Source organism: Vulpes vulpes, chromosome 5 (genome assembly GCF_048418805.1).
Source record: "Vulpes vulpes isolate BD-2025 chromosome 5, VulVul3, whole genome shotgun sequence".
NCBI lineage: Eukaryota > Metazoa > Chordata > Mammalia > Carnivora > Canidae > Vulpes > Vulpes vulpes.
In genome coordinates this window covers 34117220-34141475 of record NC_132784.1, presented here as the reverse complement: position 1 = coordinate 34141475, position 24256 = coordinate 34117220, and the positions used below count along the sequence as shown (strand labels likewise).

Here is a 24256-nt window from a genome sequence, read left to right as displayed (position 1 = left end):
GTCCGGGGTCCTGGGTCCGGGCGGGGTCCGGGTCCGGGGCGGGGTCCGGGGCGGAGTCCGGGGCGGGGGCGGGGTCTCCCCCTGGAGCGCCCCGGCCCGTGGGCTGTCCCCCGACCCCCTGCCCTGCGGATGCGCCCCGAGGCTGTTTCCGCGGCCCGACTCGGGAGGAGCACGGGCGGCGCGGCTCTGGGGCGCACGGGGTCCCCGCGGTCCCGTGTCCCCGCGCCCCGTCCTCCCACGTCCCCCGGGGGGCCGCTGCCCCCCGCTGCCCCCCGCTGCCCCCCGCTGCCCCCCGCTGCCCCCCGCTCCCCGGCACCTACCGCCCCGCGCTCAGGGTCGGCCGCCTGCGCTGGGAGCTCCGCGTGAGTGACCCGGGGTCAGTCCTGGGGGCGCCCGGGGTGGGCTGGGGGCAGCGGCCGGACCAAGGCCCCGGGCTGTGCCCCCGGAGGGAGCCCCTGCAGCCGGTCCTGGGGGGCTTCTGGTTCTTGCCCAGCTCCCTGGAAACAGGCTGCTTCCAGCCCGAGGACGGAAGCCTCCTGGTGTCAGGATGGGCGTTAGCACGGCAGAACCTTATCGGCTGTCCCGCTGTCCCGCAGTTGGAGCTCGGAGGACCCCAGCGGAGCCGCCGCGGCACCCGCAGCAAGGGCGCCCGGGCATCCTTCCCAAGGCACAGCGGGTCGGGGAGCGGCTGCGACTGAGAAGGGCCCCGAGATCCTCCCAGAGCTCCCAGACGCTGCGCAGCCTGTCGCCGCTCTCCAAGGTCACCGGCCGGGGGGACCAAGCCACCCCGCTCTGCAAACCCCAGGCTCTCACTGTGAACCCCGGCCTGGGACCCTCGGTAAGCAGACTGACCAGCGTGCAGCTACTGGTTACTCCCACTGTCCGAGAATTCCCATCCTGGGCCCGGAGAGGGACCCCAGCCGCTGTGGTTCAGCAGAGACACCTGGGAGCATGGTGAGGACCCGGAGCACAGGTTCTTCAGAAGAAAGAATCCACGTAGAGTTTTACTGGGAGGTGTCACCTCAAGGGCCTTCAGGGACGCCCGGGTGCTCAGTTGGCTGAGCAGCTGCCCTCAGGGCAGGTCATGGTCCTGGGGTCCTGGGGTTCTGGGACCAGGCCTGGAACCGGGCTCCCTGCTGGGGGGGGGGGGGGGGGCTGCTTCTCCCTCTCCCTCTGTTCCTTCCCCTGCTTGTCCGCACTCTCTTTCTCTCTCTCTCTCAGTATTAAATAAAATCTTAAAAAGAAAAAAAGAGAGCGTTCTGAAACAGACTGCTGACAGTAGGTAACATTTGGTCGCCCAATTAGTTGGCCCAAATACCTTAATTAATAAATCATACCGGGATCCCTGGGTGGCGCAGTGGTTTAGCGCCTGCCTTTGGCCCAGGGCGCGATCCTGAAAACCCGGGATTGAATCCCACGTCGGGCTCCCAGTGCATGGAGCCTGCTTCTCCCTCTGCCTGTGTCTCTGCCTCTCTCTCTCTCTCTCTCTCTCTGTGTGTGTGACTATCATAAATAAATAAAAATTTAAAAAAAAGACAGAAGCTTTTTAAAAAATAAATAAATAAATAAATAAATAAATGATACCTTCCACCAAGTTTACTGAACGTCAGCAGAAAAAAATCTCTCACTAAAAGAACTCATTTGTTATGTTTACCTTTTAAAATATCATTACAAAAATTGTTACTACTTGAACATGTTAGAAAATTTAGATAGTCCAGTAAAGGCCAACTCTCCGCCTACCTTGGGCCAGCGGTCCCGTGGTTCAGCTGCTGTTACAGGTTCCCACGCGCGCACGCAGGTGGGATGATCGTGCAGGATCCCAGCTCAGTGCTGGCTGTTGCTGTTGTAAGACGAGGACATCTGGGCTATGGCAGCTCTGTAGTGGCCTAAGTGGCCCGGGGCATCATCCTCTCCCCCACCATTCTCAGAAGTGTCCTTTTGTCCATTAATATTTGTCACTATTTGGCCATGGATGGCTGCCCTTGCTCCGGGTCGCATGTGACAGCATCCAGAGCCAAAGGGAAGGATGGGTCTTGTCCTCCGAGTGTCTCTTTGGAGCTCAGCTTCAGGGGACGCTAAGATAGCCAGGGTCTGGCCTATTTGCTCCTCTTTGCGGGAGTCAGCCCTGGCGGGAAGTGGGAGAGGGGTGGCTGCTGGCAGGTCACCCACCGTACCTGCCATGGTGGGCTCTGTCCCCAGTGTCCAAACCCCTTGTACACACGAAGCCAGATCTCATTTTTCACCTCTTAGAGTGGGAAGACGAAAAGTTGGCTAACACAGTGTCCTGGGGAGGATGAAGAACAGGTGCTCTTCATAAATTTCTGGCAGGAGTAAAAGCTTGTGCGACCACCATAGAGAGCAATTTGGCAATATCTGTCCACGTTACAACTCTCATACCCTCTGACCCAGCAATCCCACGCTCCTCGTATTTTAGCTTACAGATGTCCTTGAACACATGTGAAATGACATCTGTAGGTAGATGGTCTTAGCAGTACTGTTTGCAACAGAAAAATACTAGAATAGCCAATATGTCCATCAAATAACGATTGTCAAAGAAATAATGGCACAGCCATAAAGAGATGCTAGGTAATCATTAATGAGAATGAGGCAGTTTTATATGTGCTGATTCAGAATTATTCCCAATGCAGATTTTTAAGCAAAAAAAGAGCAAATGCAATATACTGACTTGTGTTTTAAAAATTATACAAAACTACAATTATATGGGTGCTCTGGGTGGCTCAGTCAGTTAAGCATCTGATGCTTAATTTTGGCTCAAGTCATCATCTCAGGCTCAAGCCCCATGTCGGGCTCCACTCTGGGCACAGTGCCGACTTGAGATCCTCTCTCCCTCTTCCTCTACTGTTCCCCCCTCTTGGAAAAAAAAAAAACCTACAATTATATATACAACTTTATATCATTTATTATGCAGGCACTATTCTAAGCACTTTACAAATATTTGCCCATTCTCACAAAAAATCTAGGAAATAGGTACTGGCACTGGTATTGTACTGGTGGGGAAAACGAAGCACAGGTGAGATTTGCCTGAGGTCACAGAACCACTTAAGTCAGAAGATGGGATTTGAACAGTGTCAACCTGGTGCATGCACATGCACACGCTCTTTCTCACCTGCAGAAAGACCAGAAAGTGACACACTCATTTGCTTCTGAGAGGCATCCCCTGGTTGGTGGAGAGAGGTGAGCAGATGTATTTCTTCTAACCCTTTTCTATTCTATACCATGCACATGGATGACCTATTCAAAAGAATTTGCATCATGGCAAAGTTGGTTGTTGTTCCACATTCTTCACGACTTCCTGTAATGCATAGAGTGACACCCCCCCACACCTTCTAGGCCCCCTGTTGGGTCTACCCATGTGACACACTCTGGCCCACTGAAAGGCAGTGGCTGCCAGTGACAAGGGCTGGTTCCAAGTCAAGGGTTCACGGCACGTCTGCTGGGTCACCCATATCTCTGGTTTCACCCCGAGCTCATGGCACCTACCGGCCAAGGAGAGTGAGACACAGGAGCTCCCCGGAGCACCCGCAGCTGGGGCCTGGCCTGCCACATGCAGGTGCGACAGGCCACATGCTGTGTGTCCCCCACCCCATGAGTGGGAAAGGCAAATGCGTCCCTTCAGACCACTGAGATCGCAATCACTTAAAAGTCAATTAGCACACTTATTTTAAAATTCTTAAAAGTTATTTGTGTCCCCTTTCTATTAACTGCTCGTCTTTTGCCTATTTTTCTATTGAAGTGTTTTTTTCTTACTAGGTAAAGCCACTTTACACAAGTGTACCTTTCTCCCCAGCTTGTCATTTGTCTTTTGACTGTGGTTATGCTTTTTGCACCCAGAAAAGTCTAATTTGTGTGTATTTGAATGTGGTTGAATTTATCAGTCTTCCTTATGGGACTTCTAGTTTTTGTTTCATAACTAGAAGTTCCCTGAAGTTCCCTGAAATTCTCCTCCCATATTTTCTTCTGGGACTTTAACGGTTTCATTTTTTTAAAAAGATTTTACACAGAGAGAGAGAGAGCACAAGCAGGGGGAGCAGCAGAGGGAGAGGGAGCCCAACGTGGGGCTCAATCCCAGGACCCTGGGATCATGCCCTGAGCTGAAAGCAGACGCCCAACCGACTGAGCCACCCAGGCGCCACTACAGTTTCATTTTTAACATAATGATTCATCTGAAAGATATTTTGTCATAACCCATCTTTTCCTCACTAAAATGCTACCATATACTAAATTTCTGTATGTATCGAGGTCTTTCCTGAGTCCATTCTGTTTCATTAATTTTTCATAAACCAGCCTCCCCAGCTATCTTAATCGCCATTGTTATGGTTTGAAGTGGCCAGTGCACCCCCACCAGCCTCTTTCCACAGGTCTCCACTGACGGACGGAAGGTCAAGTATCCGCCTCCTTGCTGCTGTGTTACTTCCTAGGATGTCCTGTCCTGAGGGGAGGCAGCAGCCAGGCCACCAGGGGCCCAGCCGCCCTCTGCCCAGTAAGGAGGGGAGAAGGCCCAGACCAGGGCTGCTCTGCTCTCCCCACGGCTGCAGTGTCCTCCCCTCTTCCCGGTGCCAGGAGGCTGACAGCTGGAGGCAGGCCCGGCCTCCCTCATTACAGCCCCCTACACTGTCCTGGTGACCTGTGCACATCTTTGTTCCCTGTCAACATTAGAGTCACTTTTCCACTTGACAAATACTTTGTAGGTATTGCCACTGGAAAGGCATTAAATAACATCAGTTTAGGCAATTGACAGATTTAATTACTGGATATTTTTCTTCTCTTATTGTTGTAACTTCTAAAGGAAATTCCCTTGGAAACTCCCATCAAGAGATAGAAATACATGGTTATATTAGGGACACCTGGCTGGCTCGGTCTGGAGAGCACGGGACTCTTGAGCTCAAGATCGTGAGTTCAAGCCCCATGTTTGGAGTAAAGCCTACTTAAAAAAAGAAAGAAAAGAAAAGAAATACATCATTAAATCATAAATCATTAAATACATATTAACAAGAGTCCATCCATTCCTGTGTTATTATTCATGTACTCTTGGTACTTGCTCTTAAATATTATGATACAGAAACCTGAGTGGTGACACGTTCATTCAGAACACGGAATAAGCTACCATACGGCAGCAGCTGCTTTAGGCACAGAGGTTTCAGAGGTGAGCCAGCCAGACCTGGTCCTTGCCTCCTGGCACTTCCCCTGAATATATGGAACAGACACTCCACAGGGAATCATTCAGCCAATTACTCATTAGTCAACGGGCCAGATTCCCTGAGGACCTGGAAGCAGGTAAGAAAGGTCCTCTCATGGGAAAATATCCCCATGAAAGGGAAGAAGTGTTGGGAGGCCCACTCCCGGGGGCGTGGGGCTTGCCTGTGGAAGAGCAAGTGAGGGGGAACCCGGCTGGAGCAGAGGGATTAGGACGTGCTCGGCCCCAGCAGCAGAACAAACTGGCCTTTCTGGATGTTCTAATAAAGACAGTTCCGGGGGCGCCTGGGTGGCTCAGTCCGTTGAGTGTCTGCCTTCGGCTCAGGTCATGATCCTGGGGTCCTGGGATCCAGTCTCACGTCGGGCTGTCTGCTCAGTAGGAAGCCTACTTCCCCCTCTCTCTCCCGGCCCCCTGCCCCCTGCCCCCTGCTCATGCTCTGTCTCAAATAAAATCTTTAAAAATAATAATAATAATACAGTTCCCAAAGAAGTTGCTGAAGAACCACCTTCCAAGAACGAGTATATAGTGCTCTGCTGAGAGAGGTGGCCTCTGGAAGCCGTGCGGCAGCCACACGACCCCGGCGCCTTCCCCCTGTCCTCCCCTCCAGCAGTCCTACCCCATCCAGCAGCATCTGGACGATGCCTGTTGTGAGCTGTTGAGATGATGAGGGTGTTTCTGGCCCAGCCTCAACACTTCTCAGGGCCCAGACCTCATGTACAGCAAACAAAAGACTGGATTTCCTCACCCCAATTCCTACACAAGGGCAGTTTTGTGGGTCAACCGTAATATAAGGAGAATCTGGCTGAAGCAAGCAGTGCACAGTTTCCTGTCCCACCTGAAGTCGTAGTGAGAAGAAAGTTGCCTCGGGCTGTGTATGCCAAGCCTGCTACAGAAATAAACTCAGTCATTTCTCTGGCAATAGGACACCTGTAGGTCCTCGCAGCCGGGCAGCCAGCACAGGCGGCAAGGGCGCGTCTAAGAGGACCGATGCAGCAGTTCCCACTAAACGCAAGATGCTGGGAAGTAGATTGCCACTTCAGAGCAAGGTTTTCATGAAACCGCTATAAAATATCAAGTATCTCCCATGTTAAATATAAAATTTTAAAAAACTAATACTGAATTGAAAAGGGAGGAAAACCACTTAATGAACAAAGAGAACAAGTTTGTATTTGTAAGAAACTGCCCAATTTATTTCTATCCAGAGATTCGTGTCCCATAAAGCATATATATTGTATGTATAAAATCATCCTTGAGTTTAATTGAAGACTAAAAACAGATGCCCTCTTACCCAGTCTCATTTCTGGCCTAATTAAATCAGTAATGATGCACATTAATCAGCCCTGAATTCTACGGAACTTTAGGTCTTGCCTGCTAAATATCTTGCCTGGCTGAGAAGCAGGACTGTGCATCAGACATGCTAATCCGTGATCTCAGGGTTGCTTTGCAACCAAAGGGAATAAAACTTTTAAAAAGCAGACATATACTGATGTTACAATTTCCCTAATTACTGCAAGAACAGTTTCCATTATCTGCAACTAGGCACCCGAGTCAGAAAAACCAAGGCGTGGATCCCAGCCCTGGCCTATACTCGGAGCCTGAGTTTGCTCATCCACCCCAGGCCATCGGGCCATCCTGCCCTCCTGAGGCTCAGTGCCATCCACCGATCTGTTCCCAGACACGGTCCTAGGGGCCTGGAGGCTGCAGCAGGAGGAAGGCCTCTGACACTCTCTCTCTCTGGCCTCCCTTCCAAGAAAGGGTCTGTCTCTATAAAGCTGATGGGAATTAAGGGTGACAGTGCATATAGGGCACTTGAGACCCTACCTGCCACATAGGAAGCACTCAATTATTGTTTACCTATTATGGTGAGAAACTAGGTAAGGAATCTCGGGGGAAGCCTGGGATGATGTTTCCTGGGGCTGGTGAGAAGCATGGCTGGGCTTTTGGGTCAGGGCAGTGTGCAGAGAACCTTCCAGAACAGTGAACGTGGTCAGTCATATCATACATACGTGGGGCTGGCCAGGTCCGGGGATGTGGTGGTCAGGAGGGGAGCCCAGGCCTGTGGCTACACGGAGCTTACCTTCTAGAGGGAGACAAGAACTAGTCAACAAGTATGTAAGAAAGGCCCATGCAGGGAGAGGGTTGTAAAGCAAAGCAAGCAGTGTGATGTGAGATAGTCAGGGGCTCCCCTGGACACAGTGGTCAGAAAAGGCCCCCCGGGTAGGGGGAACCAGCCAAGATCTGGGGAAGTGCTTTAAAGCCAAAGGTTCGGCAAATGCGAAGGCCTTAGTGACTGAGCCGGAGAACGGAGGCTGTGGAGCTGGTACAAGTGGTTGGGCAGTGGATGAGGCTGCAGAGGGAGGCAGAGGCCACATGCCCAGTAGCCTCCGGCCAACAGGGGAGGGAGTGAGGCCCGGACCATGGGTACGTGATCATATATTTAAGCAGGGAGAGGCTTGGCTCTGGCCTACGTGGTTATAACTGTAAGCCCACCTGCTGGTGGAGCAGGGAGCACCGGCGGCCGCGGCAAGGAGGCTCCGGCCGCCCTCTGAGCCTGAGGATGGAGGCCACCCCTGCACACGGACAAGGGCTTCCGTGACACACGTTCAGCAGAGCTGACGGGCACGCAGGTGAAACACCCAAGCCCAGGGTTTTAGCTAAGATATTGGATGGGCAGTGGGACGTCTGTGCAGATGAGGAACGCTAGAGAGAAACGAGTTGGAGGGAGGGAGGGAACCCAGAGTCTGAGACGCCTATTCGGGTACCCAGGTGGAAATGGCTGGCTGAGTTCGAAGCTCAGAGGAGAGGTTAAGACTCAAGATGTCAATCTGGGAAGGGATGGGTAGGGAGGGGAACAGGGAAAGCGTATATGGGGACTCTGCCCATGAGATGCAGATCACAGTGGGGAGAGCCAGTGGCCGTGGGCGCTTCACGGCAATGACGGCCGCCCTCACTGTCCACATCCAGCTCCTCTGCCAAGTCCACACATCCGGGGTCCAAAACTCAGAGGCATAGGAGAAATGCTTATCCATAAAAGCAGATAGTCTGTGGAAGGAAAGTCACTCCTAAAGCTTTTTGTTTCCTTAACAGCCCCCCCACCCCGCCTTTTCCTGACCTCCTGAGTAAAACCTAAAAGGCAAAGTGATGGTTACACAGAAACATAACTACACTGAGGAACATTTAAAAAAAAGCAATACCACTATTTCAAAATTTGGGGGGATCAATGTTTTCAAATAAATATACATTCAAGCATAAAGTCACCCACATTTGATGTATGAAATCTGGATTGGAGTAGGGCACTATCAGTAACAGCACCAGCTGTTTAACTCATGAAAAATGGGTTTATAAATTTGATTTGTAAGAATTTCTAAGCAAGAGGAAATAAGATAGAAGAGGAAAGAAGAAAGTCTTTGGTTTTCTTTTTTTTTTAAGATTTATTTTTTAGAGAGAGAGAGTGCGCAAGGGTGGGGACAGGGGCAGAGGGAGTGAGATGCTCAAGCAGACTCCCTGCTGAGCCCACCTGACTGCTGGCATCTCACCACCCTGACGTCCTGACCTGAGCTGAAACAGTAGGACCCTTACCCGGCGGAGCCGCCCAGGTGCTCCTTTTCTAAAGATTTCTTTACTTTTGAGAGAGAGACGAAATTCGTTTTCCTAGCTCCAGCTCAGCATCACTGGTTCCCAGTTGTTGCAGATTTAAGCCATCCAGGAAGCTCCTTGCATGTTCCGCGGTCCTTCTGCTCCATCAATACTATCCGATTGTGATCACCCCAAGCCACCACACAGCTGCTCACAATCTGGGATTTTGCTGCCCCAAAATACAAGGTTGTTAGCTGGGGCTCAGAAAGCTTTATCAGGGGACCTAATAGCAATGGTAGAGAAGCAATTAATAATCCTATTCTTCCCGGGTAAAACCAGGTTCCACTGCACAGCTCAAGATGCTGCACTAGGGCATTTCTGCTCCCGCAGGGACTCCCCGGCCCCCCACGGGCACCTGCCTGCAGAGCATTCCTTCTATGCAGTGTTCTGGAGCAGCTGTCCCATTTAGCTTTCATCACAATAAATCTATTTTAAAATACATCAACCTCTCCAATGCATTTTCACAGAATCTGCATTTCCTTACTCTGGAGAAAAACAATTTCTTTAAAAATACACTTCCCTTCTAGTCTGGGCAATTAGCTAAAAGACAGAAGGACCAGAGAAGGAATTTCTTAGAGGAAAACAAACTGTGTAATGGAGGAAAAAATCACAGCTGCTTGAAAAAATTATTAGCAGAATAAAGCAATATTCTGATTTCTGTAAGACATCATATAAAAAAGACATGTTCAGTGGAAATTAAAATTATTTCTGAAACACCACAATTTATTCAGAGTATCATAATCAATGCAAAAATAGAATTCTCTTCTCCCTTGTAAAAATGTGAGGTATAATACTGTAGGCTGCATACATGATATCTTAGGTCTTTAGTATCAGCTTCTCAAGACAAACAAAAATCTTACAATATATATACAAAAGAACATAGTAGTGTAAAAAAAAAGAAGTCACCAAAACATATCTAGTTAATTTTGTGTCTAGTTAATAGTTAGATTCTAGTTAATAGAATCTAGTAAATGTATCTAGTTAATTTTTTCGAGAGCTTCCTTCATTTGTCAAAAGCAACGCTCTTGCCTTCGTCTGCTTGGATAACAAGCAAAGCTTCAAATTTGCTCACTGACCTGGGTCTGAACTGCACAGGCATGTGGGTGTAATGCTGGGCTCGGCGAAGAGAAAGGAAAGGCCGTCGGCCCGATGCTCCAGCACAAACGCATCATGGAGGTGCGTGGCTGGGAGCACAGTCGGATTTTCATGAAGGAACTTAGTAAAGTTACATTCAGTGTAAGTTTGTTCTCATTTCTTCAATGCTATTATTTAATAAGAAACTGGCACAGAGGAGAGGGCCATATAAAATCTGATTCAAATAGTAGTGCAAATATATTCCGGGCTATCCAAAAAAATAAGAAAAGGGAAACGAGAGGTCTATCTCGTTTCTATCGTGTATGGAACTTTGTGTTCTGTCTGCAGAGGCAGGGAATGGCCTGCCTAAGAGGGTGAGAGAGCAGCTGACATATCCTCACCATCTTCCTCTACCACATACTCAACTGGGAGGATATATATATATATATATATATATATGTATATACATTTATTAGATTTTTATTTATTTGACAGAGGGAGCACAAGCAGGGGGAGCAGCAGGCAGAGGCAGAGGCAGAGGGAGAAGCAGACTTCCCACAGAGAAGGGAGCCCGATGTGGGACTTGATCCCGGGACTCCAGGATGACCTGAGCCAAAGGCAGACGCCTAACCAACCGAGCCACCCAGGGGTCCCTGGGAAGGATATTAAACCAACCCGTCCCATGCCCATCATCGACAGGGCTGTGCAGGGTTTGCTCCAGTATTCTTATCAACTGTTATAAACATTTTCTTGAAAATTTATTTTCAGATACATTTGACCCTTGAACAACACAGGTTTCAACTAAGCAGATCCACTTATGTGTTGATTTTATTTTTCAAAAAAGTACAGTACTATAAATGTATTTTCTTGAAGCCCTTGGATGGCTCAGTGGTTGAGCATCTGCCTTCAGCCCAGGGTGTGACCCTGGGGGTCCTGGGATCGAGTCCCCCATCGGGCTCCCTGCATGGAGCCTGCTTCTCCCTCTGCTTGTGTCTCTGCCTCTCTCTGTGTGTCTCTCATGAATAAATAAATAAAATCTTTAAAAAATGTATTTTCTCTCATGATTTTCTTTATCACATTTTCTTTTCTCTAAGTTACTTTATCATAAGAATATAGTATGTAAGACATATACAAAAATAAATGTTGACTGTTATTGGTCAGGCTTCTGGTCCACAGACCATTAAAAGTTAAGTTTTGGGGGAGTCAAAAGTTATACACAGATTTTCTACTGCATGGAGGTTGGCAGCCCTAACCCTTGTGTTGTTCAAGGGTCAACTGTGTACAGAGGCAGGTAATGAGTGCCCCGTCTCTAAAACTATTATGTTGGGGGTGCCTGGGTAGCTCAGTTGGGTTGAGCGTCTGCCTCTCGGTGTCAGCTCAGGTCATGAGATCGAGCCCCTGTCAGGCTCTACGCTTGGCACGGAGTCTGCTTGGGATCCTGTCCCTCTCCTTTTGCCCCTCCCCCTGCTCGCGCACGTTCATTCTCTGTTTCTGAAAAATAAGTCTTGTTTTAAAAGTATCATGCTGGGAGTTTTTTGTTCATAAAACAGATCTCAAGAGCCTCAAAAAAAGTACCTTTATTCCTATGGTGACTGAAACCACATATACTTTATCGCAGACTTTGTGATGTCGCTGACATTTAGTCTTAATTGTTTTTAGTGAAAACTTACAGCTTTTAGACTTTCCTTAGAGAGAAGGTACTTCATCCTTGAGTCTCAGCTCTGAACTCCATGTTTTAAAATTCAGCAATCAGAATGGTTATATGCTTTGTTTCCAATATATGTTGGAATTATCTTTCCTGATAAAACTCGGTAAGCTGTTAACTTTTGGGTGTTTCAGTATTTTAGAAAACATTTTTAATATTTCAAAGCCCTTTTGCTGGATATAACTGGTAAAGTAGAATTTTAAAAATTTATGTATATGTACACACACACAAACACACACATACTAAGTTTTTAAAAGTCTGGGTTATTTCCCCAAATGCATTGTACCCTAATTTCCTATATCAAAGCTAATGTGCCTTTTAGAAAAATGGTACCTAGTCCCTGGCACTGGCAAACGACCATTTTATCTTTCATGTTAGCTTTTCAGTGCCCAGAATAATGTAGTACAATTTGCTAACTTGAGAGGCTTTATAACTTATGAGTTACTGAAAGCAATAAAATATCCTGAAATAAATCTGATAGACCCATCATTAACAAATTTTAATATGGAACATAGAACTGTTCTATATTCAACTGAGAACATTTCAAAAAATGTATTATGATAAACATGCATCATTTGCTTTAGATTTATAGATACTCTAAACTAGAAAATAATTTAGAAAGGGTTGTGGAATTGAACACAGCTCTAGAACGCTACAACATGGATATATTTAACATAGTACCTTGTACTATTATTTAAAATGGCCTTGATTTCTCTCTCTCTCCTACAGACCCACACACGGACGAAGGTAAGAGTAAGGTGTGCTGAACCCAGAGGAGAGGTCTAGTTCAGAGTTCCTTAACTAGCCGAGGACTAATGTTACAGCAAAGGCACACAAAGAGCAAAGAGACACAGAGTGAAGCAGTGGCTAGGGAAGAGCAGTCTAAACCACCTCCTTAACTACGTGTCCCCATTGACAGAACCTACAAATTATATAAAATTATATAAGCCATCGTTTTTTTTTTTTTACTTGAAAAGAAATACTCTGTGCAGGAAAAATGTAGCCCTTTAGCACAGCCAAGGTACCATCATTATGAAAGAAACTGAAAAGAAATAACAAGCTCCTTGGTTCCTGTGCGTTGGTAAGAAGTAATGACAGCTCAATGACAGGGCCGTCCCCGGCTGTGACTCTTGTTGAGAACCGTCCTGTCCTCTGGAATGACATACCAGGAGCGTGCCAGGATGCGGGGTGCGAGCAGACGGGCACGAGGGATCGGAAATGCATTACTCTACTGTCTTAGCGGATTAGACTTGAATAAAACAATAGGTTAACCGAGGAATGCTTTTCAGGGCTAAGTGGGAAGAGAAAGAGGCAAGGGAATGGCCTCCCCCTGCCCCGGCTTTTCAGTCTCTAGAGGTACATGTAACTTTCCAGAGAGTTCGGCTCTGCTAGGCTTGGAATCATCTAATACTGACATAAAGATCTTATAATTAATTAAATAGCTTAATTAAAGATTCAAAGTTGGAGATAAAATTCTTCTTCAGTGGTAAGTCCAACAGAACCCTACTGCTGAAATTCTAAATAACAGTGACAACTCAGTTTGAGATTTCAATCTAATGTAGATCATATGGAAAACAAAAAGTAGCAAGGATGACAAGAAAATGAGGCCCTGGTTTAAGAAGTGTAGGGTATTTGAAGAAAGACAACCGGACAAATATAATAAAAGTTTTCCCAGTTAATCTGGGAATGTTTTTGTCCCAATTATTGAAAACTAAACTCCTTGATCCCCAGCATAGTGAAAATAACATTTAAAGCAAGAATTAACCTAAATCATAAGAGAATTAATATTCTATACATTTATGTGATGGGAAAGATACTGGGAAGCAGGAATCACGTGCTAAATCCAAACCGTCTCACAAAGTTTGGGTTGCTGGGTAATAAAGCACACTTATGGGCAGTCATGAAATGTTTTCCCTGAAGGTTCCTCAGTTCTTTTTTAAATTCATGGCAAGGAATGCTCTGTGGGGTTGGTGATGGAGATGAGGGGCTCTCTCTCATCTCATGAGGAGATGAGGGGAGATGAGGGGCTCTCATGCAGTGCGGAGAGCTCGCAACTCCCAACCCCCGGAGAAATCCTGAAGTCCTGCACAAGGATGAGAACATTTTGATTTGTGATAAACTCACCTCAGAGAGTATTTTTTAAAAAGATTTTATTTATTTATTCATGAGAGACAGAAAGAGAGAGGCAGAGACACAGGCAGAGGGAGAAGCGGCTCCCCGTGGGAAACCGGGTGTGGGACTCGATCCCGGGACCCCGGGGTCACGACCTGAGCTGAAGGCAGACCCTTAGCCCTGAGCCCCCGGATGTCCCAAGATGAAGCACTTTGCTAAGTCATGCAAGCTAGGTACCCGAGCATACCTAGAACATGCCACGCATTTAATTAAAGGTATTTAGTAAATTTCAGTATAGCCACAAAATTAGGTGAGACAAACCCTCAGGAAAACATTTAAAATAATTTTAATATGAATTTATTCTAGTTCTGACTTAAGTAAGTGCTATCCAGAAATATGTTGGTGTGATGGTACAGAAGAAAAAGAAAATGAGGAAAAAATTAAAAATGAAAATGTGAAAACAAATGCTAAATATTTCTGATTTTCAGATAGACTCATGAACTTCCCAGGAGTTTGTTTTCAAACTTAAAGTACAAGGCATTTAAGAACTCAACTCAATATTCTAACTTAAGTGTAAACTACAAAACAAGCTCTTAAATTATCAGGAAAATATTTATCAAATAGTTGAACACATCGCTTTCCCCAAACCCACGGTATTATTTCCAGCTACGGAGCGCCCGATGAAAGCTCCTTTCTGACGCGACCCTCAGGGCCCTGGGGCGCCCACCCCAGCTGGGGAACCGGGGAGGCTGCAGGGCCAGCGGCCGTGGACAGGCCACCCCCCCCCCCCGGCGGCCCTCTACCCCCACATCCCAGGTGCATGCTCCTGTCGCCTTGCCCATGTCCCCAGGTCCCCGTCCACGCGGTCCCCCGCGGCCCTCTGCCCCCCACACCCCAAGTGCACGCTCCTGTCGTCTTGCCCACGTCGCCGGGCCACTGTCCACGCGGTCCCCCGCGGCCTTCCCTTTGCCCGATGCACCTCCCTGGGGGTGGGTGTCCAGCCCCAGCCTCTGGGCGGCTCTGGTGGCTGTGGCCAGGTGCTGTGTGCAGCCCCCCGTCCCTCACCGCCACTGCTCCATCCTCCGGGGCTGGGCCCTGGACATCCCTCCCTCCCTGCCGTGGCCTCCCCGGGCGATTCCGGCTCGGGGAGCGGCAACACCCCCATCGTGGGGCTCCCAGGCCACCAGCTCATGCATCAGCGGAGCCCCGCCCCTGGGCAGCACGCCTGCCCCACACGGTGACAGTCTCCAGAACGCAGGCTAAGCCTGGGATCCTCTTGGGCCTGGCCCTGCACTTGCATTTCTGCCGGGAGCCAACTCCGACCCCCTGCTCTCCTGGGCCCCCCAACCCAACCCATTCATGAGTCCTCTGAATTTCCTTCTCACAGACCTCTCAGATCCTTCCTTCCGCATCATCTTTCTTGACTCTACTTTAATCCCGGACTACTTAAAAATAGCTTCTGACTTATTTTACTGTATCTACTCTTGCCTCCTCCTCATCGGGCTGTACCACAGCCAGAGGATTTTTCTACAAACACTGGGATCTGATCATGTCATTCAATGGATGCCAATGGTTTCCTAGATAAACCCCAAATTACCATCTGACATGCGAAGCCCTGTGTGGTCCGCCTCTCTCCACCAGCCCTCTGGCCTCAGTTCCCGCTACTCTCTCCCTCTGCGCTCCAGGCTTTGGATCCTCAAGGGCCAACAGTCCCCACCACCCAGTCCTTAGACTTCCATCATTTCCACTCATCCTCCTCAATTCAAAGGTCCAATTTCAGGGAGTCTCTTCCCAGGTATCACACATCAAGCTCCCTCTGTCATGTTTCCCATTTATTTCCTTCCAGTCCTTTCCAGGGGTTGTAATCAAGCCTGGAAGTGAGATTATGTGTGATGGGGCTCCTTCTCCCGGAGGTGAAGTCCCTGGAGGCAAGGACCAGTTCTGCTCCTGCTACCTGGCACGTGGCACATACTCCGTAAAGAGGAGATGAACGAATGAGTAAATGGTATCCAAAGAGTGTGGTAAGAACACATGTTCTTTAAAAAGGAGCCTAATGTCTTAAAAAATGCCTTATATACTTCCATTAGAAAATAAATGACAATACGTATATTAAATTTAGCAGGTATTTAACATATAATTTTTCAAGGATCTTCCTCGAGAACAAAGTCACATCTAAACATTAGTTAATTAAAGATTGTAAGAAAAATATTTATTAGGTAAAATACTTAAATACTATCATTAGAGCTGTGTAAGTTCCTGGTATAAAAAAACACATTTTAAGAAGTTTTTAAGAGGCACCTGGCTGGCTAAGTCAGAGAAACATATGACTCTTGATCTTGATGTCATGAGTTCAAGCCTCACGTTGGGTGTAGAGACTACTAAAAAATACAAAAAATAAACTATTAAAAATAAAAATAAAAAAGAAGTTTTTATTTTTTCCATGTTTTTTTTTAATTGGAGTTCAATTTGCCAACATATAGTATAACAACCAGTGCTAAAAAAAAAAAAAAAAAAAAACACCCAGTGTTCATCCCATCAAGTGCCTTCCTCAGTGCCCATCACCTAGTCACCCAAGGAAGTTTTTAAAGAATCAACTTTACAGTGTTCTGGGGGAACATAAAATGTTATGGTCACTTTGTTTAAACTATCTGGCAGTTTGTTTTAAAGTTAAGCACATGACTACCATATGACCCAGCAATTCTATTCTTTAGGTGTTTTTACCCAAAGGAAATTATTTTTTTTAATTTTTATTTATTTATGATAGTCACACAGAGAGAGAGAGGCAGAGACACAGGCAGAGGGAGAAGCAGCCTCCATGCACCGGGAGCCTGACGTGGGACTCGATCCCGGGTCTCCAGGATCTCGCCCTGGGCCAAAGGCAGGTGCCAAACCGCTGCGCCACCCAGGGATCCCCTACCCAAAGGAAATTAAAAGGTACATCCACAAAAATACACATACAACAACGCTCATAGCACCTTCACTTATAATGGCTCCAAATGAGGAGCCACCCAAATGTCACCAGGAAAATGAATAAACCATGATACGTTCACATGAAGCCATACTCGACAATGAAAAGGGACACACTACCTATATACTCTACAAAACAAATGAATCCCAAAACCATTATGTGTGGTGAAAGAAGCCAGGCTCAAGGAGTGTGTATGTGTTTGAAACTCAACAAAACCAACCTATGGCGATAGATCAGAGCGGATATCGGGTTGAGGGCCGGGCTGAATGCAAAGGGATGTGTAAGAGCTTTCCAGGTGAGAGAGATATTCTCTATCTTGATTAGAGTTGTAGCGATGCATGAAAGCTCATAGGTGAGCTCAGGGAGCACTTTACTGAACATAACTGTATCTCAAAGCACTGGAGAAAATGTCAAAAGAATGGCAAAGACAACATACCTGGGTATGAGAGCAGTGTCTGATACACCTTGTCTTCGGGGCTTAACTAAATTGTCCAGTTTAATGAGGAGGTTTGTGGAAATTTTTGAACTTTCAGGCTCATTTTCTGCTTTGACACTATAAAAAAGAAAATCAAGGGTGAGGGAGGAGAAACAAATACTCTTGGAAAAATATATGGACATTTACCTATCTGAATTCTACTATTTCCCTCATAACTTTTAAAAGAAAATTTAAGATCCTGTATTTTTACTGTTCAGCCTCCTTTACATACTCACACACACACACAATCTTACCTAATAAAGTCAAACAGATTTCACAGAGCTAAACCCAGACCTCAAACATGCCAATCAATAAAGGCAAATTAGAAAATTAAGATTACAGGGCCAGACAACAGGATTAATGAAATTAGAAAAATACCAGGAAAATAGTCTGCATTTTCAGGACAGTTTTCCATGTCAGTTTCACTTGATGTTATAATATGCACACACAATAATTTATTTAAATTCAGTGTGATACTCACTTGCCCAGACAGTTGAAATCTCAGAGATATGTTTCCTGTGAGGCTCCTTAAGGGGGTGACACTCAATACCCCAAAACTGAGCACAATCTCCTCTATCTCTGGGCAAAAATGTGATGGAGACCTACAAAACAACACATCCAGGGGAGAAATTTAGATCCTGAGCCTCATACACATGTAGTTGGCATATGGTTTTGCCACTAACTAACTGAAAAGGAAATTGAACAATTCTACTCTTGGTAGAAAATTATATAAGATCCAAAATACACTTTTCTTTAGAGTTCTGTGTAACATATTCCTCAAAATGTAAATGTTATTTACATTATCAAAAATTTCTAGAGCTGTCAAGTACAAGACCTAAATCAAGAAAGTCAACCCCAGTAACACAATCCAGTCTTTCACTGCAATGCTCATGGAACCCTCTGCTGGCCACACAGTAGAGGCCTAAGGCCTAGAAACAGTTCCTTCAACTACACACCTCAAAGTTACACATACGGTCTATATGCATACAACCTAAAAAGCTCAATAATGAGAAAGTTGTAAGATTTAAAAATGGTATTTTATAAAGTTCACTGGTGTTAAGTACTTCCTTTATCGAAGAATTTAGTGTTAAAAGTACTATTGGTTAGGTTAGCCACTGATCAGTGTATTTGAGTCTGGACTTAACATTAAAACTGTTAAGTGACCCAATTTGTCAATACAAAACATAGGAAACAATGCAGCCAGCAGGTCTTAGAGTGTGGAGGCAAAGGCAGGATACTGATGGAGGAGAAGTGATGATCAGGATCAGGGAATTACACCATTAAAGAGGGTGAGGACATTGAGAAAATCAAGGAAGAAAGAATGAAAACAACCATGTCCTATGGCAGCCCCGGTGGCGCAATGGTTTGGTGCTGCCTGCAGCCCGGGGTGTGATCCTTCCGATCCGGGATCAAGTCACATGTCTGCTTCTCTGTGTGGAGCCTGCTTCTCCCTCTGCCTGTGTCTCTGCCTCTCTCTCTCTCTCTCTCTCTCTCTCTCTGTCTCAATAAATAAATAAAAATCTTTAAAAAAAAAACATGCCCTAAATGGTGAATATGTACAAATTACCTGGAACCACTGGGCACTGTAATACCATGGACTCTGCAAATTCCACCTAACGTTGCCTTCCAACACCAAAAACTAGACGGGAGGAGAAAACCTAGTATTATTCTATGTGACACACATTAGACACATAATAGGAACTGTAACACTCATTAGCTCATTTGATCCCATTCAAACAGGTAACTAAAAAACTAAGTTTTCTTCCTTCTGGATCACTATTACATACATCAATAGTTGTGGTTTTGGGGAGCACTTCCCTAAACGGTTCCAGGATGATAGATATTACCTTGCTTTCTTTTCCCCTAATATAAACTAAGTACCCAGACCTGGAATTCAGTTGATGAATGTGACCTGACAGTGTGGTAAGCCATTAGTTCAGTTCAAGATGTGCAGTGATGGACACAAACATCAAAGATCTCATCGAGGTTTCCTTCCTATGTTAGGCTCTGTGTGAAAGGAGAAATTCCCAGGAAACAATCTAGTCCTGCATCCTTGTTTTCCTATTTTCAAAGCTTCACTGAAATAGAATTCAAAAACCTTACAATTCACCCACTTTAGGTGTAGTCAGGGTTTTTAGTAAATTTCCAGAATTGTGTAACCACCACTATAATCTGATTTTAAAGTATTTTCAATAATCCAAAAACACCCAAACACCCTACCATCAGCAGCCATTCCCCACTGCCCACCTTCACTCCCAGCCCGAACCACCCCGTATCTACTTTCTGACTCTACAGGTTTACCTATTTCACACGTGTCACGCAAATTGAGTCATATAATGTGTGACCTTTTGTGTCTGGATTGCTTCACTTAGCATGTTTTCAAATTTTATGTGGTAGCACGTTATCAGTACTTCATTTCTTTTTATTGCCAAGTAATCTTTCACTGTATGGACATACATTTTGTTTATCTTTCTATCAGCTGATGGACATTTGGGTTATTTCTATCCTCTCTGGCTATCTTGAATAAGGCTGCTACAAACCTCTGTAGAGAAGTTTTTGTTTGAACACTGTTTTTCAATGCTTTGGGGTGTATATCCAGGAGTGGAGTGATCCGGGTCATATGGTACATCTACATCTAGCTTGTTGAGGAACTGTCTATATTACAGTATGTCTTTCCAAAAAGGTCAGAAACCCTCTGGAAGCCTGATATACAGACCTAGTAAAGTACACAGGGTTTGTGACTATCAGCGCTCAAAGATTCTTGTATAGTCAGTAATGAGTTCACAGCTATAATTTAGAACTGATTACAAGTCTGAATCTCTGAATAAATAGACCACTGTCCTATAAATGCTATAGTTTAAATGAGTTTCAGCTGTTAGCGTGAAAAAGTATATTACTGAGGCCAAGTGAATGACGACTGCCCCTAAGAGATATCTTAAAAAGCTGTATTAGGTCCACAAGTGAATTACAATTTAAGAGGATCATGGTGCTCAAAAGATTCATCACCATTTTCCCATGAAGATATATTGTTCACTATGACATTAACACAGAGCTGTTTTTGAGTAGTGGCAGATTTTTCTGTTGTGGGTGGTGGACAAAGCTATTGCCTAGATTAGAGCTACTCAGAGTGTGTTCTAAGTACTGGTAGTCTGTGGCCACGTGAAATGCTTATATCAGAATGTAAATCAAGGGCCTACCACTAAGCATGGCATTTTGTTTAGCTGTTTAGAAAGCAAGACCTCTTCTAACCTGTCCCTTTTGCAAAAGCACTTTTTTCTAAGTAACAACAATTGGATCCTATCAGACCTCCATTGGCAGCAAGGTGGTTTTAATGCAAGCCCAAGGATCTTTCCTTGGGTCCCACCTCAAGGGTTCTGGGAGGTAGAACATGGGGTGTGGAGACAGGTGGACTAGGGTGATAAGTGTCTGGGTACCCACCTGGCCCTAAATATTGGTGGCTACCCACCTTTCCAACCACTCAGGGCAGTATCTATGCTTACTAGGCCAGCAGCAAGTGATGACTTGGTTCTTGAAATAAGTTCTCTCCTCGTGATGTTGGCCCAGGAAAATCATTGTAGGTAGGTAGTTTTTTACTGTGTACTAGATAACCCATTGGTCCCATGCCTTATCCTGCCATCCACGTGCCAACATTGAACTCCTATGTCCACTGACTTCCATTCAGAAGTCTCACTGGCACGGGGGTAAGAGGCAGGGAAGGGAACTTGAAGCACATGAGTAGGTGGGGAGGCCGATAGCTCAGCGCCATTGTAGGCTGACTTGGGAAGACCAGCATCAAACTTGTGAGCTTGTTGTAAAGCCACAAAAACTATTCCTTTCTTAGCATGTCCCCTCAAACCCAGCTTTCGTGATATCCAGACACACAGGATGCTGTTAAAAACTGTAGGGGTAAAGTGACTTGGTGCCTCTCAAGCTCTTTCCTGGGTAACCCCACTCTTTGACATTGTCCGTTTCATAGGACATGGAAACGGGCAGTATTCCAAACTGTGAGAGGTCTCATCCACATTGCCTCCCAATAAGCCAGAGCTTGTGTTCAAAGCCTGTTCTTAAAGGAACATACTGCCACTTTGCCACAGAAGGCTGGAGAGTAAGAGTGCGAGAGAGCCCTGGCCAACATACATCCTGTGGACTGACTCACCTACCATTTGCAAACAGGATCCTCTGGTGCCAATACTAATTGTTCCTCATCTAGGATGGGTTTTAGAAACTGCTACCAAGAAGGCTTTTTTTGTTTGTTTGTTTGTTTTAAGTGGTAGTAAAGATCTAAATGTTTTAAAGTGCCTTTTAATTCACTGTTTTCCGTGAACTTTTAAAGTACTGAATGTGTGTCTCAAATTCTATTTCAGTCTTTAATAGGTGCCATTTAAAAAATGTCAAATGCTGTAATTTTTTTTACCGTTTTTGTTTACTGTCATATCTTTATAAATCACCCCTGTGGTGATTAAATTGCACTAATAAAAAAAAAAAAAAAAGAAAGAAAGCAAGACCTCTGCTGTAGGAAGCAGGCCTCCCCCCCTGTGGCAAGCTGGTTGTTAGCAGCACTGGTCTAGGGGAAGCAACTGCTCTGGGTGGCAACAAATGAGGCATTCCTGGCCAATCACCACCATGTTCTTGCCAATGGCTATGAAAAAATGTCAAGACTCAATAATGTGTGAATTGAGTCTGAATTCCTCAGCTTTCCAGTATACCAGAAATAGTAGAACATGTGAATGCTGCATAGGTAGCTCTGAAAACATCTCCACTGTCATCAACTCCCTATGATCATTTAAGCAAGCAAAAAATAAATAAATAAACAAATAATTAATTAATTAATTAATTAAAAGTCAGTAGATCAATTCAGAGCGACACCATTACCTTTATGGTTACCAAGAACACAAACCCATTTTGCAGGGGATAGGAGAGCTCAATGCCTGCCTAAGAGTGGGAGTGCAACTTAAGTCTACTCACACAAGACCTCCCACTGATTCCTCTCTCCATCGGCAGCCTCTCCTCTCTGGCTACAGTCATCTTTAGGATGGAGCTCATGATGCGGAAGGACTGCCTTCTCCTCAAAGACCCTGCAGAATGTGCATTTTAACACATGCAATATGAGTTCATTCTTTTTTTTTTTTCCAGTGGGTACAGCACTGTTTTTGCACACATTTTTTTAGTATTAGGGCTCAAAACTTCTAGTCTCACACGAAATACATGGCAGAAAGGCCAGAGCATTCCAGACCACACACACACACACACACACACACACACACACACACACGACAATGTCCTCTATTTTGGTAGAGCCCAATGGTGGAGATGATTTGCAGTATAGAGTGGGCTAGGACTCATGGACAAAGAACATTCCATTCTGTCTCTTACACTGGCTCCTCCTGGCTGAAAACACAAGTTCAGAATGTGGGAAAGAAAAATGAATATGTGCATGCACGCACAATGTTCCATAATAAAATTTTTATATATTTTTCAAAATAAAGTTATTTCAGATAAAAGTCAAAACTGTAGGAGGTAGTGTTAAATGAGCTAGCGCATATTTTTACATACATTCTCTAATTTTACTCTAAAAACCACCTTGTAAAAAAGATGAGGCACGTATTAGCCCCATCTATAGAGGAAATCAAGCAAGTGAGTTAGTAGGACAAAAACCCCAATAATCCCAACCTATGCTCATAAGTCAGTATACAAACACCCTGAATAAAGTTTAAACATTGAAATGAATGTATTTAAGGCAATTACTACTGACCTTGACATAAGGTGGAGCTAGAGATGACTGACGGATGCCACTCCACTTCTGTGTTACCATGATTCTCAAGTTCCAGAAAATTTTCTACAAGGAACACACATGTCACAATTCAAACAATTCTTGGAGAGGTAAGTAAATAAGCTGATTACTATGATAAGGTGCAACAATGACTCATCACAGCGGAAAAATACCCTCATTAGATCCCTAGAGGAGCCCAATGGAAATTTACAGTATTTTCTAACAAAATCAAAGCATAATGAGGGCTTATGTAAGATAGCTCTAAGATGATTTACATGTTTAAAGAGCTACTGGCTGCTGTGGAGAAGACCCTGCAAGGCAGTCGGAGTGGACGAGGAGCCTGGGGAGCCGCCATCCCAGCAGTTGGGTTGAGGGGGGCACTGGGGCGTCCGCATCAGGCCTGAATCCCGACAGTGGGAGGAAGAGCAGCAGGTGGACAGGGGATCCGCCCTGGAGAGACCGCAGAGGACTTGCTGGTGGTCTGCATGGAGGGGTGGGGGGCAGGGGCAGGAAAGAGCCAAGGACATCCAGGGATTTGGCTTAAAGAACAGACCGAGGTACCACTTGCTCACAGCGGGGGCTGGGCGGGAGGCTTCAGGAGTGAAAGGAGCTCTGTCTGTGAGGGGCCAACCTGCGGCAGCTGGCCGGGGACAGGAGAGCCGGGAGAAGGGGGGCACAGGCAGGCCCAGGAAGGAGCCCTCTGGGAACGCGAGGAGCCTGTGAGGCAGGGAAGCCGGAGAGGGCAGGGAGGAGTCCGGGGAGCAAGGGGAGGCCAAGGTAACAAAGGCCCAGGAAGAGACACTCCCTCTCAGGTGACTGTGACAGAGGATGGGCGCGGTGGGAGCACCTGCTCTGCCAGACCTGGGAGACGAAGGAGGGGAGCACAACCTTCCTGGGGGAGGGGAGTCGAGGAAGCCGGGAGAGCCACCGTGTGCCAGTGGAAAGGCATCAACAGGGAGGAGTTGAGGACACCGGGAGAGAAGTCTTGAAGACGGGCCCGGATTCCAGGCAGAGGGCTCCTCGGGTGGAGCGGAAGCCTTGCATTTAGCCTCATGGCCTTTATGCTGGCAACAATGATGCACGAGGCGGAGTGACGAGCAGGGAGGAGAGCAGGAGTGGGGGGCACTGGGGAGAGGCTGGCAAAGGGGTCCAGCGAACAAGGGGGGCTGCTAGCAGGGCCTGGGGCTTTGCGGCATCTGGGAGCAGAGACCACAAATCTGTGGGTAAAGCCACTGTTTCTTCAGCAAGGCCTGGGTCTCACAGGGGTGTGGGAGACACAGGCGGTTAGGGATACTGCTAAG

General features: G+C 46.2%; 1 long non-coding RNA gene across 4 annotated transcripts; it reads right to left on the bottom strand.

Moving 5' to 3' along the window:
• Positions 1-1588: 1588 nt before the first annotated feature.
• LOC112919262 (uncharacterized) lies at positions 1589-23170 on the bottom strand. 4 transcript variants are annotated; one of them, XR_012001535.1, is made up of 7 exons: positions 22938-23170; positions 22151-22260; positions 18753-18824; positions 17667-17787; positions 17147-17263; positions 3128-3252; positions 1589-2284 (listed from the first exon to the last, which is right to left on the bottom strand). It is a non-coding gene; the product is annotated as an uncharacterized lncRNA (long non-coding RNA). The 4 variants fall into 4 exon arrangements; XR_012001534.1 differs by having other exon boundaries at positions 1589-3252; XR_012001537.1 differs by lacking the exon at positions 3128-3252.
• Positions 23171-24256: the final 1086 nt, after the last annotated feature.